Source organism: Nothoprocta perdicaria, unplaced genomic scaffold (assembly GCF_003342845.1).
Source record: "Nothoprocta perdicaria isolate Ctin4 unplaced genomic scaffold, notPer1 scaffold_41, whole genome shotgun sequence".
Classification (NCBI taxonomy): domain Eukaryota; kingdom Metazoa; phylum Chordata; class Aves; order Tinamiformes; family Tinamidae; genus Nothoprocta; species Nothoprocta perdicaria.
Window position 1 is genome coordinate 2,944,614 of NW_020455655.1, and position 17,597 is coordinate 2,962,210.

The following is a 17,597-nucleotide window of genomic DNA, read 5'->3' on the forward strand; positions in this document are numbered from 1 at the left end:
GGGATGAATGGCTCTTATTTTAAACAGAATAATCTTGTATTGAGTTTGACAAGGGTGGAGGGAAGGGAGCTGCATTTGGAGTAGGGAAATAAACACTCCTTTCCTCTGGCTCAGTGTGCAGGCCTGACCTTTCTCATGACTGCCTAAGTCGCTGCACAAGTGGCTCGTGTAGCCTATGGGCCCTACGTAGTGCGTGCGTTCCGGAGAGCAAGGGTGAAAATGCAAACACTTGCAGCCAACACCATGGACTATTTGCAAAAACATAGGAATAAGTTTTGCCTGGGCAAGTTCTGAACTTCTTATCACACTTTCATAGTACTTCTTGATCTGTTAAAGGATTAATAAAAAGAACTTAGATCCTACAATAAAGTCCTGCAATTGTGGTGATACACTTTGCATGCAGTGAATAGGTGCTTCTTTAACACCTCAGCTCTTGCTGAAAGCGAGCAGACTGTAACAGTCCCAGCTTCTCCTCTTCGAGATTGCACTGAGTCCCGCCTAGTAAGGAAGCACATTTATAAAGGAGGAAGAGGGCGGAATAGGAGAAGGCCACAGGCAGAAGGTCGCTGGTTATCTGTGCAAAGCAGGGCCTAGTGTTTAGAATCCTGCACTCCGTGTCCTGCTCGGGAGGAAATTGTGCCGTAAACATTTAGGTAACGCCTGAAGACAGCAGGTCAAATTCATTATTGACGTCAGCAGGTGCCATCCCCACGACACGTCCATTGTCATCAGTGCTTTCAAGGCTTAGCTCCTCCTCGGGTTAATGCCAGGGAGCYGGATGGCAGCAGAAATTGATTTCTGACAAATGAAGAGCTGCTCACACCGGAGGAACTTACGTGCGCGCTGCTCCTTGCTCGCCGGCCTCGCGTGCCGCAGTGCTCGCCATTAGCCTGCGCTCAGGTGATAAATCATTTCTTGGGCCTCATCCACTTACTGGCTTCTGCGGCCTGTGGAATAAGGTAGCAGAATCCATCCTTAGTAAACCCRATTACGTCTCTCTCTGACTGTGAGAAATCATCTCTTTGTTTCAGAAAAGATTACCTGTCTCGAGGACAACCCTGTGAAGCCACAGAAAGCCCAAAGCAAAAACAAGAAACCTGATTGCCGAAACGCGGTGCTGCCTTTTCAGGGAATTTGCCCAGCCCCTCAGGGAGGACCAAGAGAAGCCGTGGCAGGTCTCCAAACCTTTCTCTCTAACGTTCCTTGCCCTCGGCATGGCTTGGACACATCCAGATGCTCTCAGCTCTTTTCCTTGCTGTGAGCAAGTCCATGACCAGGCGAGGGTCCCCTTGCAGAGGCCTGCTCAAGCAGTGTGGGTTTGGGGGAGCACTGTATCTGCACTGGGAAAAAGAGGTAAAACAACCCCATTGTTGGGGGTTTTGTTTGTTTTAGCAGTTGCTCGAGCTCTGCGATATGTTTTCTTTTGGGTTTTCTAGAGAAAATCTTTCCATTTTTGTTCAACGGTTGCTGAATTGGTGACAGTAATCTGAATGAATTGCCTGATTTTTCATGTTCACTTTTTGACTGAAATTAATGCTGAGAAAACACAGTGACACCATTTAAAACATAGTAGCTTGAAAATTATTAGCAGAATGGAACTTTTTTTTCTTCCGTCAGGAGGTAGTTTTATCTCTATTATATCTCTCGCATGTCTGTCATTTATCCTTATGCTCTCCCTGTCCATCATCACTTGCACATTCTTTGGTCTAATATTGAAGYAAATTGTTACGTTCAAACGGACCAGCACATATTGTCAAAACACTTGTCAATTTTTCACATTAGTTGCAAATTAAAAGAAATATTTTGCTAAGCTTAGCTTCTATTAGGAGCTATATTAATAATGAAAGATAATTTAACAGCACAACTACTCAAGAAGAAAAGCCTTTGAAAAGGTCCAAAGTTATGACTGTGACTGAATAAACCCATTAATTCCTGACACATTTCCATTCTCATTCCAGGCAGTCAAAATGAAGCCATGCAATCCTTTATTATGCAGACAGAAAGTGCACTCTGTTCAGGATATCACTGTACATACCTGGCAGCTTATTTAAAAAAAAAAAAAAAAAATCATGCAAACTGGTAACTGGTTTTTTGGGGTTATTTGTTTGTTTTTTTTCTGTTTTTTTCCTTGTATCAGAAAAAGATGGGTTTGTGCTGGAGTTTTTCTTGTGTTTAACAAATCAGAGTAAGCAATTAAAAGKGAAGAAGACTCCACTTAGCTTGCTGCTTTCTCATGGGTGATGAGGAAGAAGAAAGGAAATTGTTGAAGCATTGAAGGCTTCCGTTCTGCTGCTGATCAAACTACATTTGCATGTTTTTAAATGTACTGTTATGACACTGGAGGGGTTATTAGCAAATGTATGTATTCATACTTGAAATGCATTGCTGTGATATGTTGATATGTCACAGTATAAAAGTCTTTGTGGAGAAGCTCTGTCTTTGGGCAGTAGACCAGAAAGGATGAACAGTGCTTCAAAACAAAAGAACTAACAAGTTACTGGAACTGGATTCCCTAGGCAAAAGCAGGGGGATGTGAAGGACCTACAGCAGGTTCCCTCATCCCTCACTGACCATCTCTGATGTACCTTAACTAACTTAAGGACCTAAACAACTTAAATTCAGTGTCATTGGTCTGTGTTGCTGTYTTCTCTTCACCACTTTCCCTTCAGCAGGACAGGCAAAGCCCTAGTCCAGCTCTTCCAGTGATTCCACCAGCGAATGGGAATTCTTTGCTCAAGCTTCCCTGAGCTCCRGTGCAGGAGCGAAGGTGTCAGTCCTGCCTTGCTCTGGAGTTGTCCAAGTACTTGGTAATCATGAGTAAATCTGATGTGCCAGGGAAACACGGGGAAGGAAGTGCAGAGCAGGAAGGATTCTTTAAGGGGAGAAACAAAGTATGGGGCAGCAAAGGAGGCATAAGGAGAGAATAAAGCTTAGAACTGAGGAAGAGGAAAGGAGGTGATAATGTGAGATGGGATATTAAGACAGGCACAGGAAGAATTCTAGACTGAAATGTGCAAAGAGAAGACAACAGAGAAGTTGAAGGAGGATGGTCACTTTGGTCTCTTGAGCTARTAACTTCTCAACCTGTTCCTTTGAAGCTTCTTTTAAAGTCAAGAAAATCAAATAAGAGAATGCACGTGAAAGACTCGCTGTGCAAGTGGCTGACAGCGATCAGGAAACGCTGTGTTAATGCCAGCTCTATCTTGACTAGCTATTGTGCTGCTGTGTTACTGGGCCGCTTTGCACTATTGTCCTAATCTTTAATACAACACGGCTTATTGTGCTTCCTATCAGAAACAGGACATGGGGCCCGAATTGCTACACCAATTATTTCCCTTATCATTCCCTGCTTAGACTTCGCTTCAGGTACTTTTAAATGAGAATTGCTGAAATCTTGAAAGGAAACCTCCAGTTATTAGACACGATTCTTCCCACCCTGCGCCAGGAGTAGGGCCTTTGCAGTCCGCCTTTGATAGACGCTTCCTTGCATAAATAATAGAACTGCCCTGGATGCATCGCACAGGTTTTTGCCTTGGGCAGAACAACAAGCTTAGGTAGATGACTGAGTATGATCCTTTGTCGGCTGACATTATTTTTAAACTCTTCTTGCTTCGGGCCATGGCAGCGTGTATTAAATAAATGATAAACACCACACCTGASGAGGAGGCAGCTAGCGTGGGCGGCAGCGGGTGTTTCCCCGGCTCCTTGGGAGGTTTAGATCCCTGAATTATCTATGTTTTCTGAGGGGTCATTTTCTTTTCCCAGTTTTCTTGAGCAACTGGTGCCCAGCAGTGGAGATGGGTGGTATCCAGCAGCACTGTTAGTGGTGCATGGGAAAATCACTGCTGGGATTCACTAATTATTACATTGTGTCTGAACTCACCGGCTTAGTGGCTTAATCCAAAAATGGGGAAAACTGCTGTTTTTCCAAATGGCTGAATTGCTGGCCCTCTAAGTTCTGTCACAGCAATTTGTCCTGGCAAAACTAAAAAGGTTGGAGTGCTAAAAGTGCTGATTTGTTCTCTGATAAGCCAGATGTGCTAACTGCTGAAATACTCAATGAGCCTCTTCCAAAGGCCTCTTTTATTGCTCGCTTTTGATAAATAGAAAATGAATTGTTGGGGACACAACTGTGTCTAGCGAGCAACTCGGAAGGGTGGAAAAAGTGGCTTGGTTCCACAGAACTTCAGCTGTAATGAGAACGTCTGTGTTCGGGATGTGGGTGTCCTTATTTTTCTTTGGCTGCCAAAACAATTAACGTAATATGCTCACTTGCTGCTCGCGGAGCRAAGCAGGAGCTGGAGCTGACGCGATGACAGCCGCGTTGTCACCAGCCTGGAGCGGATCCACCGCGCGGAGGTGGTGGGGACAGCCGCCCGGGAAGGCAGCCTGCATCCGCCTCGGCTCCTCTTCCTGGGAGGTGGAGAGCAAAGTTGGAGCTGTTTATCAGAGCTGAGAGAATATCTGGGTCGAAGATGATTCCACAGCCCGTTCTTGTGTTCTACGTTCTCTRCTGTGAACATTTATTACCCGCTTATCTGGTTTGTGAAGGTGAGGAGGTTGCAGAAACACAAGCAACCTATCCCCCACCTAGCGCAAAAGCGGCGATGGGTGCGAGGGATGTGGCAGGAGAAGCCCAGCCTGCCTCTGATGTGACACAGTAGCTAATGCGCTGCCATGTTACTACTCCAGAAATTCACTAATTAGTCGTTAAGTTGATGTTACCCTGCGATCATGTCCAAAATGTCACATGAGTAACACTCATGCAGAAGCAGCAGCACAAGATGATGTTTTTTTCACGCTATCTGCATAATGTTACACTGTCTACGTGGTATCTTTGCATCTGATGCTGAAAAGGGCACCTGCTGTGCATAGGGGCTTGAATGAGACTGTAATTGGGGAATGCAATGGTAGGGCTTAATGTAACCACGTGTGGGCCCCTCACGCTCATGTGGAGCCACCAAGGCTTCGAGTGTCTCTGCATGGAGCCACCAAGGCTTTGAGCACCTCCRTCTGCCACCATCCAGCTCTCACCAGGCTGGATGCAAACGCAGGAATGGGGGAGTGACTGGGGCAATATCCTTGGGTGTGAAAAACTCTACCTGGGTGTACTTGGATCAGGAAGAAATGCGTATTTCTCTTTTCAACCGTGCTTTGCCTTACAAAAAATGTTCCTTTATGCAGTGCTGTCAATGATCATGCGGAGGAGGAGGGTGAGCGMAGCAGCTTCGGTGGCTGTGGGGCAGCTGTGTATGTGCCACCCGTTGTCTGCACTTAATGGAATTTCTCTCTCTTTGCTTTTAATGCCATTTATAATTGAATTAATAACCTGTTAACTAGCTGCAAGCTGCAAACATGTGTAGCTTGCCCTAATGGACAGGCATTTGGAGAGCGCCCAGCCTAACCTCGGCAGAGGTGCTAACTGCTCCTAATTGTTTGGCTRTTGCTTGGAAAGGTGAGAGCTGCTAGGCCTCTTGCCAAGAGCCAGGCGGGCACCTCCATCCGCCTGGGTGGCCGCTGTGGGCAGCCACGAGGGTCTCACCTCGGGTTTGTTTCCACATCACTTCTCTGTTGGCTGCTTCTGCCTCTGTGTCAAAGAGCAGCRAACTGCCCTGGTCAGCTCAGCAAAGCCTTAATCGAGGCCACAGCTTCTTGTACTTCTATGTTTCTGTGAAAAAGTGAGATTGAAGCTGGTGTCTATGGATGGCAAGCTCACCTCTTCTTTCCCTTGTGCCTTGACAGGGCTTGGTTGTGTTGCTCCTTAAGCCAGATCACTAAAGCGAGCCAGGCTTTGGAAGAAGAGAATCTTTGTTGGTGACGTGTATATTTTATGGGGTGAGTACGGAATGATTCCTCGCTTGGAAAATGTTGTGTGAAACTGTCACCAGTCGAGATAATCTCTAATTGGGGTCCCATGCCGTGTGACRGCAAGCAGTTCATGTGTGTGTGTCACTGCCCTCACCCTCCTTAAGGAATGTTGTAAAATGTTGAATCATCTAGGAAAGACCACGTGTGTGTATGTTTGAGGAGTGGAAATATCTCCAGTGAAAAATCCAATGAAAAGAGGAGCCAAACCAGTGTATTTTATCAAAAGCTGATCAGGAGATGACTTGATTAATATGCATAAGTACTTCTTAGGCAGAAAAGGTTCTTTAATTCAGTGAAAAAGGATTAAAAAAAATTCCAAAGAACTGTTCATGGCTGAAAGAGAATGCTTTTTTAATAGTGTCTGTGATTAGCTATTAAAAGAAACCATTGATAGATGCAGTGAATTTTGTATGTAGTGATGACTTCAATTTGGGAGCATATGCCYGAGAAATTTCCCAATCTTTATATTGTTAAACTGCTGTTAATTTGGCATATTTATCAGGGATGACCCTTCCAGGAGAGCATTGGTCTAGCAGCTCAGGAAAAAAGGAAAACTTYGGTGGCTGAATTATATTCACTTTAAAAGGGAGCCTCTCAAGTCTCATAGTTTCTCTGAGAAATTGAAACCAAAATTGTTTTCTAACCTAATTTATTCTTTCATTTTTATTTGATCTATATTTGTGTGTGATGCTAACCTGTTCATTGAATTGACTTGAGGAAAAAAGCTGAGGATGGCCATAACTCACTTTTAACACAAGCTGGATCTTTAAAAACTGCTATTGGGACAGGCAGAGTCTTGATTAAAGATTTTGGGATCTACTATTGGGAAAAGCAGTGAGCATTTGGTGTATAATAATGCCAGCTGATACTTCTCAGTGCTCTCTAGACACTAAAAATACTGTGGCTGGTAGATGTATTTTATCTTCCTTTTTTGGAGTTTCACCATCCCTTTTGATGGGAGAAGGATTAGGCTCTTTACACACAATCATTTCACTGTTTATCAAAAGATTTTAGGGATCATGTGGGCATCTGCCCTCAGCCAACAGTTATGAAATGAGAAGCTCATGGTGCATTCCCAATATTTGATTCAGAGGAGGAGTCAATTTATCCATAAGTGACGTACAGTGCTCTTTGGGCAATTACTTTTGGGCCTCAACCAACAGCCATTAAGTGGAAAGCTCCCATTGACTTTAATTAGAGCTGRCTTAGTTGCACATTGAGGAAGACTTAATTGCTGTCTGAAGCTAAGACATAATGCTGAGAGGTACTTTATAACTACCGGAGATAAACAGATACTATTAGACTGATTTTATTTGTATGTAAGGAGGAAGTACAATTGACCATATAATTCTTTTTGCTATTTCTATTGTTGGATGTTATTTACTAATAAATAAAACAAATGAACTTACGTTGAAGCTGCTGAGGGTCTKTACTGTGGCTCTGCTTGAGTAGAGCATCGGGGACTGCTGCTGTAACGCTGCCCGATTTTGATTTTCAAGGATGGAACCCCAAGGCATCCTTTTCTTTTGTTTTTGACTGTCTTTGTATTAAATTAAAAAGGAAACAAACTTACAACTCCAGACGCTTTTAAGCACAAACTTTTCATTACTTGCATTATTGCTTTTACTGCCACTTATTTTATATTTTTATGTAAATGTCAAGGAATGGCAGTGATTTGTGGTGCAGCAGAAGAGACTGGTAATGCAGAGGGGTTGGCAGAGTACTTTGCATTAGGTCTGGGATTTASCTGCATCGCGAGGCCTTTCTCAATTAGCTATTGCAAAGAGGAGACTTCTTTGCCCGCAGCACATGACAACTGTGTGTAAAATGTGCAAGCTGTGTGCCTTGCTGTGTGTAAAATTCCTGTTAATGTTAATCAGAATTACRGGTGCACATCATAAAATGAATAAATTAGCTGCTGCTACTGACTCAGTTTGGATAATTTCCACCTTTTTTACTGCTGCAGAAATGCTTCAAACTTYTGCAGGTAGTACACATTTTCTCCAAAATTTGTATTCATACAGAATTGGGTACAGTAGAAACAGGGAAGCAAGTTACTGAACACGAGGGATAGGGTGGCATGACCAAAGCCAAAAGCAAGCAAAATGATTTTTACAGCATTGTTGCTGTAATGAGTGAGGTCAGAGCAAATCCATTCACAGGGAAGAGAAATTATGTAAAATGAGAGCTCAATGCCAAGTATTAGAAACATTATTAGAAAACTGCAGGACTTGTGAATCAGGAGAAGCCGAGGCCAAGGATGGGAAGGCCACTGAGAAGTGTGGGGTCAGTGGGTTTAAGGTGAAGCAGGAATATTGTCTATTTCTAAGCTTTATCTCTGGGATATATGTATTATTTTGGAGGTAAGCTGGATGTATTTAGAGAAGAGAGGAGGAGGAGTGTGAACTACTGGAAAGATGTTAGAGGCTGATAGGGAGATGGAGATAATGAGGGGAGAGAGTTACTGGAGAAAGTGGGTGAAGTATGAAGAAAAATGAAAAACTTCAGTCCCATTGAAAGGAAGGATGGGAATGGAAAAACGGAAGGGATGACCTAGAGAAAATCTGATTATATTTTGCCTGTATTCGCTGAAGAAATCATTAGGTGTAGAGAAGTAGAGTATTTTAGCAAAGGCGATGTTGGAGCTGAGGGGGAGAAAACATGTATAGAAAAAGATGTCAGCTCGGTGCCTTTCTCCTGCCGGGAATGCCCGCAGCAGGCACGGAACAGTGGAGCAGGAGCTGCGGGTGGGCGAGGGAGGCAGAGGGAAGGGCGGGAGCTGCAGCTCGGGGTGCACCCCAAGGACACCCCGCGCTCACTGACCCCTCCTCAAGCRAGGGAGGGAGCAGAAGAGGAGTCAGCCGTGTGCATCCGCTGCAAGTCACTGCGTGGTGTGAGAGAGGGAGGCAGGGGGAGCGCTCCGGCGCTGACCCTGACCCGCTGGTGCTTGGGCAGAGCGCTCCCGGTGTTGGGACAGGTTGCATGTTAACCAAAAAAAAAAAAACCCTAAAAAAGAAGAAGAAAAATGAAATGTAAAATTGAAGCCCATTTTTATAGGACCAAAAATACAGTTGTGTGTTATAGTGAGGGTATATTTATTTAGTACCTATTGGCTGTATAAAATTGCTTTTGGTCTGTTTTTATGGTTCTTCATAAAACAAAGACTTATTAAATTTACTTGGCAGCTGTAGGGTAAGGTAAAAATGAAATAAGCTGTACTTTTTTTTTTTTAAGAGCCTTTGGCAGTTCTCTGTCTTTTATTTTAAGCTGATGAGACTCRAACAGAGATTACATATAACACCTATAGAAATTTTTAAGCATCATATTTGGCTATCATAAATTGTAGGAGGAAGTGTCCTGGAGTGCAGCGTGTGCTTTAGCTCAGTGTGGCTTTAGCAGATGAGGTCCGGGCAAGGAGGACAGCCCGCCGTGCCGAGGAGTGCTAAGGGGAAGGGCCTCGCCCCGACCAAACTACTGCTCTTGTGCCTTGCAAACTAAAATGACAGAATCTTAAATAGCAGTTAACTTAGCAAATACTGCTGTCACATCCTGCCTGGGAAATTAAACATGAATGGCTGCATTGGTAGGGCAAAAGTATTTATCAGCTCTTCTTGATTTCAGTGATAGATCTCAGGATTTCTTTATTCAGCCTCAAGGGAGTCTTATCCAATTTCCATTTTTCTTCCCCTGTCCCATTTCAAGTCATTGCAGGCTCTTTGTCTTCACTCAAGGCAGCTCGCAAGTCTATAAGCCATGCTTTACGCACTAGGAACATGCCACTAGTTTTTTCATTTAAAAAAAAAATATTGATTTTCTTTCATTTGTTTCGGCCATTCCTTAATTCTGTTCAGCTTTACTCGCTGGCCTGGCTCCACTGTCATGGCTCAGAGTGGCCGAAGGGCAGGTGGCCTGGGCCGTGCCACCAGGAGCAGGTACCTGCAGCACCTCCCAGAGCGGCACCTTGGCTGGTTTCCTCCTCCTCCTCCTCCTCCTCCTCGCTTTGACAGGCTGCGTCTCCTCAAACTCCAGCTTCTCATTTCATGAGTTTGCTTGGGTTCAGTGTTCTGTTTTTTTTTTTTTTTTTTTTTGTACTGATGTAGTAGGTTCAATATCATCTGGCTGCCGATGTCGAGGCCCTATTTTCCATGTGCAGCATCATTTAATGGACCAGATTATTTATGGCCGACGTTACCATAGAGGCAATGGCAGGTTCTTCTGCTGAACTGACTTTCAGGGCTAATTACTCATTTCTACTCAGACAGAATCATTTTAATGAGGAAGATGAGACTGATAGAGTTTTCATTCAATAGCTTGGACTGACAAAGCAGTCTCCAATATATGGTATTAAAACCAAAGCAAGTGACCGTTTTCAGTAAGCAGCCTTTAAAAATTATTTGTCCTTTCTTTCTTCCCTRTGGGGTCTGCTCGTTTTCTCTGCCTGTTTTAGTATTGATTTCAACCCCTCTTTGGAGAAATTTTGGTTATTGCAGTAGGATAAATTTTAGTCATGGCCCTGTTGCTTGTTGCTGAGTTTTATGAGAATTTATTTGCTTACTGACAGAATACCAGCTACAAATTCATTTACAGCAGAGAAGAAAATAAACAGAGCACTTGAGACATATTTGCCAGTGATCAGTGATTAAGTAGAGTTTTGTCAAAATCGTTTCAGTTGGAACTTAAAAATGATTGTTTGGTTATTGCTTATGTATTAGAAATGCATTTGGGCTAATTGAAAAGCTGGCTGCTAAAAGAAACTTGATAAAACAGGGGGTAACAGAGCTCTACAGCACCGAACTGCTGTTCCATTAGAAGCCTTTGCTATTCAATTCATTACGCCTGAACCTTTCACGTTTTATGCAAAGGAGCAGAGTTGCTTCTGTTTGTGCAGACTACACAAGTTGCCATTTGCAAGTACATTAACGTTACAACAACTTTACAGAACTATGGGCAGGGCTCATTACCTTCCTTGAGAATTTTGGTTGTCTGTTCATTAAAACCTGATGTCATACATGGCCTAGCGTAGCAACTCAGTCAACATGTGCTAATTGACTTCGGGGTCCTTGCAATTTTAAGGGTTAATCTCTTCCAATTCTGAGTGAGCAGCGCTATGGACAAGATTTGTTACAAGGCAGGTCCACAACTTTCTAACTCCAATTTCTGTTCTACATCCTTGGCTGTTTTGCTCGTGTCTGTAAAAGTCAAGGGGCAAATGCACCCTTTGGGCTCACCGAATAATGGTCCCCAGCTCCTGAGAGAAGTGATTTTCAGGACTAGTTGACCTCAGCAACAGTGGGATTTTAGGATGGAGTGACCTRTTCGTGCAGGCAAAATGTGACTCAAGATAGTTGGTGTGACAAAGGAGCAGATGTCAGGAAAAGGGGACAGAAAGAAACCAAGGAGTGGAAGGAATCTGCCCGTGAGGATCTGAGAGGATGTGAAGTGCTTGATTATAACTGAAACGTCTGCAGATAGAGCTGTATCTTCAAATAGAGCATAATATGTCTATATGTATGCAGCCTTCATAGCCAGTATTATGTATGACCTATTAAAAGAGAGAGAGCTTACAGACTGCCCAGCAGAAAGCCATCGCGAAATTCAGGCAGTGAAGAAACAATCATCTGGAAATTGCCCGATCTAACAGATATTAAAGACAAATGTTTTTTTCAAAGGAGACGGGGCTTGTTTTTCTCTCCACATAGGGCCATTATGCAGCAGGAGAGGAGGCCAAAACCAGCTCCAATAAAGAGCAATTTCCAAGCAGGCAGCGCTAGCGCTGGTTCCCCTGCCCGCCTCTGAACTGACTGTAGCTCTGGGTGCGGAGCCAGCAGAATGCTGCTGTCCCGGGACTGTGAACATTCCGGAAGATTGTTTGTCACATTGATTTAAAGATGTTGAAAAACAGCCCCAGACAGTGGGGTTCTAGTTGTGTCGTTTGTGGATGGGGCAGCTGCTTCATCTTGCTAAGGTCCCTGGGGGGGTTGCAGGATCTCTTGGTTGGACTGGAAGGGGCTGACTTGGCTTCTGTGGTTTAGGCTTCGCTTTTGGGGCTTAGAAATAGCAGAAGGGGCCTGAAAGAAGCTCACCTTGTTAACTGCTTGTATTTTTTTGGACAGGAGACTATTTTTATGCTATATGGAGCCATACTTTGAGGTTTTATCCATAAAATTATTGTTGGCATGTGTAAACCCAGATTTCCTCAGGCTGCTGCTTTGTTTTGTATCAGGTTTGTAATTTGTATTTTATTCTATAAGCAATAATAAACTGAGCTAGGAGCAATGGCAGAAGTGGAAGGCAGAGAATCCCACACAGTGTCCGTGTGGAAAGCTGACACCGTGATGGGTACGTGCCCCTTGTGAGCTCTTGATGCYTGAAATGCAGCTTTGCTGATTATTTTGGTTTGTGTATAGCACTCTGAAAAGAATAGAAAAATGTTGCCCATGTACATATTAATATAAATATTAACCTTCAACCGTTTGAACGCCAGCTGAAGCTTAGCATGTTCTGCTCAGCTGTTCTGTGGAAGCTGTTGTGGATAACGGGGGCATCTGTTTGAGATACCATCACATCAGGCACTGCCCCATTCCCTTCCTTGCAGCTCTCTGGGCAGCCCRGTTCAGCCCTGCCTCCCACCCCAAAACCCCCTTGGGGGCAGCGGGTTTTCCTGGCTTCATGTGTGCAGGGCCACGTCCTGTTGCTCAACACCAAAATGTCTGTTGCAGTGTTAACAGTCTGACACTAATGCATGCAAAAATAAAAGACTGAATACAAGTTTTTCTTTGCCTCTTAGGATTATGCCTTAGTTCTTTTAAATTTTAGCAGCCTGTCCTGCGACTTCACTGCTTTTTATTGAAGCTGATAGTCAGCATCTGTCTTGCTTCTTTTACTGCTAATTAAGTTTGATTTATAATGGCTTGATTTATAATGGCCCATTTATAATGTAAAGCTTTGGTCAGATCTGAATGGGGTCCTACACTTTCAAGAGGAAGTGTGCTCTGAACAGCAAGTTAAATGTGTGTAGGCTTCTAGGTATGCATTAAAACCAAGTGTGATTCCAAGAAAACTTTCTTTTTATAGCTCAGAAAGCCAAGTAGCTGTATASCTACCTAGTGCTTATTTGAAGTGTAATTCCTTGAAACTTGAGTAGGTGAAATAGAAAATAAACTGAGAGAAAATGTTAATTGAAGAAGAATTTATGTGCCCCTATGTAGTTTACAGCAACATATGAAGTCCAGAGCTGCATTCAGTATTTTARTTAGTATGTCCTTTTAGAGCAGAATAATATATTGCTGTGGTAGTATTTTATCAAAATGCAAGACTTAGGAGAGCAAATGTTCCCTTTTGTTTAACAGATGAGTAAATAGTGCAATAAATATCCACACAAACTGTCATCAGGTGTGATTTATAAACCTGTGGCAGACAACTATCCTTACAGTTCTTAACACCTGCATTTTTCTATTAATACATATGAGTCTAGTAAATTATAAAGAAGTTGAGCCATGAGGAATGGGGAGAAGGCTGAAAATATGAATATATTTATATATTTTTCCCCAATTGGATATGAGAAATCCAATAAATAAAAAGTAGCTGTATTAATTAGGAGACACTGCTCTTTTAGTCAAACTTCACAACTTAGGAGTTATCATCTAAACTCATAGAAATTTACTGTATTCTCCAAAACATTTCCAAATATCCTCCCAAATATTTTTAAAGAGGTTTTAACATGTGAGGGCACTGCTGAGTTTCCTGCTCTGTGTGTGTTTGTGTGTGTGTGGGGCAGGAGTGGAAGAGCAGCCCTGTTCCCTGCCAGTCTTGTCCTGGCTGCTTCAGTCTACGTGAGTGTGGCCAGTGGAAGTCACCTGGCGATGGGCAAGACTTCTTAGGGCAGAAGCTCCTGCACGAGGGGAGGTGTAAGCCAAGTGTAGCCTAACAAGACATGTTTGGCCATGGTGGAAACTTGTACTGGTGATAACAGTTCGTGTTGTCATCTTTGCGTGGAGAGARTCATTGCAGATATGAGTATCCTGCATTAAGATTTCCAGCTAAATAGCATTCATAAGCAGTGTTGGAATTGGTTCAGGGGAAGAATTGGTTGAGCAGTCAGCAGTGAAAGGGGAGCCCTGTGCCTTGAACCATGAGGGATACAGCTAAATGGAAGTGGACCCACTGGCCACCAGTGCATGAGCTGAATTACAGAAGTCGCAAAACAATATTTTTCTGTTTTCAACATAATTATTTTATTTACTTCCAAGGCACAGGTTTCTAAACGCAACTGAGTTTAGAGAAAATTWTTTTTTTTCCTTACTGTGGAAGGAGATCTGTATTTTAATTTCCAAGAAAGATAGACATGTACTGGTATTGTGGAAACTTAAAGACTGCTTTTATATAATTGATTACCACTAACACATGAGTATGTAACCTTTGAAGGCTGCACTTACCTAAATTAAAGAACAAATGATGCGCATCCTAATTTCTATGCAATACAGTTTGATTGCTTTGGAATATTTATCCTAGACAATAAGAGTAGAGCTGATCGGCGCAGTCGAGAAACAAAAGGTTTTTCAGTTTTATCAGCTAAGCCTTGCTATGAACAATGGCTTTAAAAATATCTCAGAAGGTAGGAGTAATCTGGTGAAATGAGCTGGATAAACTGAGCTTTAATGAGGCTCAGGTAAATCGGGAAACAAAATTATTTTATTCTTTCAGATTGTATAGCAGTTTCGGTCTTGTGAGATAGAAGTGGGAAGAAACACATGAGCCACTGTTTGAATAACCTTGTGTTGGCCAAAAAGGTCTGCCTTTATATTGCGACGTATTAGTTAACAAAAGCAATCATGCAAAAAATGGAGAACATTAATGCTAGCCAGATAACTCTTCATTGTGCGCAGCTGTACAGGAAACTCGTACAGAGTTAACGTTCGAATTTATCAGATATTTTCCATTAACTCTCTATTTAACAAATGATCAGCTATTGTATGTAATATCCAATCTCCTAAAGTCTTAATGATCATGGATGTGCACAGTAAGAGATTAGCATAAAATTAGCACTGATGCAGCTATTAAAGAATCTTGAAAGATTTTGCCGTCCTGCTAAATGAATGGGGCTGCAGCGCGTCTCCGAGCGGCGCCGAGCCCCGGGCTCGCTTTATGTTCCCCTGGGCTGTATTCCCCAGGCTCCTACCCCCTGTTTATTGCTTTGTGCTAATCTTGAGATTCAGCAAAATAATTTATAACGCTGTAGGAGATGAGCTACCAGCTGATGCCTCTTGGAGGCTAAAACCTCCAAAAGGATGCAAGAAGCCGAGTGAGTGCTGGGGGCGCCAAGAAGATTTACATCCTGGTTGGCTCTTCCAGTGCAGGGCTAAATTGTGGGACCTTGATTTATTTATTTATTTGTTTTTACCTCCTCTGAAATTCAGACCTTGCAAAGTAGGTTGTCTCCTTCCTGGATATACTATGGTCTGGTGCTATCTGGAAGCTACTATACATTGATCTTTTTAATGTAAGAAGTGAATTATATATTTTGTGATAATGTCCATGTTTCAGTGATTTCCCTCAGACGTGCTCCTGTCGTGGGAACGCACTAAATAGCAGCTTTTTCCCCAATTTCCTYAGTCTACTGAATGCCTCAATTCTTAAAGTCTTTAACAGCACTCCCTGGGAGCCAAGCATAGTTTTAAAGGAATCCATTAGCCCTGTGGGAACATTGTCACCAAAATGAAATATTTCCAAGATGAAGGAAACTCTTTAAATAGTCTGAAATTAATTCTGAATGTTTTCGGGATGGAGCTGGAGACGATGTTTTCGTTCATGCTCCTCCCGCAGCCCTTCAGAGCGGCTCGCCAGTCCCTACTGGATACAACTTCCTGCTACTTGCAAAGCAGTAATTATCCTAATTACACTCCCGCGTTTAAAGCCATCTTCTGGAAGATGATTTACAAGAATTACATAAAAGAGATCTATATACAGTGACACACTTGCTTGTTTGGCCTGAAGCGTTTTATGTTTTCCAGCGTAATCGGGATTCGTATGATAAGTTCTAATGGGTTTCTGCATGCGCCTGGCTCTGAAGATGTGTTCAGTGCTTCGGCTTAGTTATTTCTCCAAGAGCAGCTGAGGTGGTCAAGGAGTTCTTATCGCTCATGAACATTTAGTGTGAACATGTGAGACCRCAATTGCTGCTTTCCACTAGTTGAAAAGGTTAAAAATGAGAAAGTACTTATGGGAAGCTTACAGTAGTATCGAGAATAACAGGCAGGTTGATACATCGAGGATAGGTGCCAAAATGTGTTCTCTCCCTGAGGAGAGTTCAAAGAAAACATGAAAATGAGGTRATGTGTGTGAAGAGCTCAGGGATTTCCACCTCCGGGCTTCCCTCGCTGGGAGGTGCAGCCTGGGGCCTTTCGGGAGCGTGTGAGAGGATCAGCTCTCTGAGCCTGGCGTAAAGACACTAGGGCACCGTTTGGCTCTCGTGTTATCTGTTTATCAGGTACTTATCAAGCAGCTGAATGTGAATGGTGGGGCAAGATGTGGCAACAATTTGATTTATGCCCCTTTAGAGTTTTGTAGTCATTTGTAAGATTAGTGTCAGCCTTGTTCCTTATGTAGCCTTTAGAAAACTGGCGGTGGACACATAGAGCACATGCATACACACAAGCTCAGCTTCCAGCTTAACACAGCAAGGAGGGACATGAGTCCTACTGCTTGAATCACCCTGAAAAGCTCATGTGAGCAGGACTGTGCCTCTGGGTTTCGGCGAAAATCCAATTTGAGAGATGGGGCTGGCTCCGCTCCCAAGCTGCAGTTCTGTATTTCTGGTGCACAGGGCCTGCTCTCATCCAGCACTGGSAGAGCAGCATGGACCTTAGACACCGCTTGCTCCCAACCCCTCACAAGGCTCATATGGAAAGGCTTGGAACATGATATCGTATATATATACCAGTGCCATTTTACTTACTGCGTCTCAATATACATTATGAAACATTAATACTAATTTAGAGTAGCTGATGTGTATTGAGACTCAATTATAGAATTAATTGGGAGCTTTGTTTTTGCAGTTGCCTTTAGAGCAACAATTGGAAAGTGTTTTCAGTGCAGGAGGACTAGTGACTTCTTATGGCAAGGCTATTATAACAGAAATGGTTATAATGAAGAGGAAAGTACCTGAATCATCAACCTTAACGTATTCTACTTTCATAATATTGAGGTTATGATGATACGCAATCTAGATCCTATAAAACAGTTAAGCACTTTCTATAGATGAAACAGGCTAAGCCAAAGCTGTTACATTAAGTGAAATGCCCTCCTCAAAGGCCCTGCTGTAAGTTACTGCTAGCACTGGGGAATGGCTCATGAGAAATAAAAGATAAGTTGACGCTTTCTTAAAATACAACGTTCTTTTAAGCATRTAATATTCCCTTTTTTTCTTACAGACTTTAATAGTGGAAGGGTGTTGCATCTACTTCTTGCAGTGGTGCTCATCATCAGATATTAAACTTTTCTTGCAGAGCAGTTTTTCAAACAGACATTTAGATGAGTGTCCAGGATTGTGTGAATACCTTAGCTGCTCACCCAGCAGCCCAAACCTTTCCCTTACATTTTGGCATTGGTGAAATCCTGCTCGTCTTGGCAGTGACCCAGAGTTACCTGATGGAGACACTTCAGCAGCCCTTACCACAGCTGTGGTTTTGATCCCGTTCCTGGTGGTTATCCCCACATTGAAGTGGATGATG

General features: G+C 43.0%; 1 protein-coding gene across 5 annotated transcripts in view; it reads left to right on the plus strand.

Moving 5' to 3' along the window:
• Nucleotides 1-5,779: 5,779 nt before the first annotated feature.
• The window catches only part of SEMA6D (semaphorin 6D), a 169,249-nt gene continuing 157,431 nt past the window's right edge, over nt 5,780-17,597 (plus strand). For all 5 annotated transcript variants that reach the window (XM_026045776.1, XM_026045779.1, XM_026045778.1 and 2 more), the window contains exon 1: nt 5,780-5,835. The gene's annotated coding sequence lies outside the window, so the exon portion shown is untranslated. The remainder of the gene's footprint in view (nt 5,836-17,597) is intronic.